Below are 953 nucleotides of genomic sequence, written 5' to 3' on the forward strand. Positions count from 1 at the left end.
GCTAAGAGAAGCTAAGGCACAACTCTCTGTAGAGGACCTAACAGAAATCTTCAAACAAGAAGAAGACATGGCAGCCGAAAACAACAACAATGCCAACAATGCAAGGAAGGTGCTGGGTGACTTTACTGCACTTACTCCCGACTTCTGTGGGAGAAGCATCTCTATCCCTGCCATTGGAGCAAACAACTTTGAGCTTAAGCCTCAATTAGTTTCTCTAATGCAACAGAATTGCAAGTACCATGGACTTCCATTGGAAGATCCTCATCAGTTTTTAGCTGAATTCTTGCAAATCTGTGACACTGTCAAGACTAATGGGGTTGACCCTGAGGTCTACAGACTTATGCTATTCCCTTTTGCTGTAAGAGACAGAGCTAGGATATGGTTGGACTCACAACCTAAAGAAAGCCTGGACTCTTGGGAAAAGCTAGTCAATGCCTTCTTGGCAAAGTTCTTTCCACCTCAAAAATTGAGTAAGCTTAGAGTGGAAGTCCAAACCTTCAGACAGAAGGAAGGTGAATCCCTCTATGAAGCTTGGGAAAGATACAAATAATTGATCAGAAAGTGTCCCTCTGACATGCTTTCTGAATGGAGCATCATATGTATCTTCTATGATGGTCTGTCTGAACTGTCCAAGATGTCATTGGACAACTCTGCTGAAGGATCTCTTCATCTGAAGAAGACGCCTGCAGAAGCCCAAGAACTCATTGAAATGGTTACAAATAACCAATTCATGTACACTTCTGAAAGGAATCCTATGAACAATGGGACGAATCAGAAGAAAGGAGTTCTTGAGATTGATACTCTGAATGCCATACTGGCTCAAAACAAAATATTGACTCAGCAAGTCAATTTGATTTCTCAAAGTCTGTCTGGAATGCAAGCTGCACCAGGCAGTACTAAGGACGCTTCATCTGAAGAAGAAGCTTATGATCCTGAGAACCCTTCAATGGAAG

General features: G+C 42.3%; 1 non-coding gene across 1 annotated transcript; it reads right to left on the reverse strand.

Moving 5' to 3' along the window:
- Positions 1 to 472: 472 nt before the first annotated feature.
- LOC130978247 (small nucleolar RNA R71) lies at positions 473 to 580 on the reverse strand. The gene has a single exon (XR_009085901.1). It is a non-coding gene; the product is annotated as a small nucleolar RNA R71 (small nucleolar RNA).
- Positions 581 to 953: the final 373 nt, after the last annotated feature.

Source organism: Arachis stenosperma, chromosome 4 (assembly GCF_014773155.1).
Source record: "Arachis stenosperma cultivar V10309 chromosome 4, arast.V10309.gnm1.PFL2, whole genome shotgun sequence".
NCBI classification, from domain to species: Eukaryota; Viridiplantae; Streptophyta; class Magnoliopsida; order Fabales; family Fabaceae; genus Arachis; species Arachis stenosperma.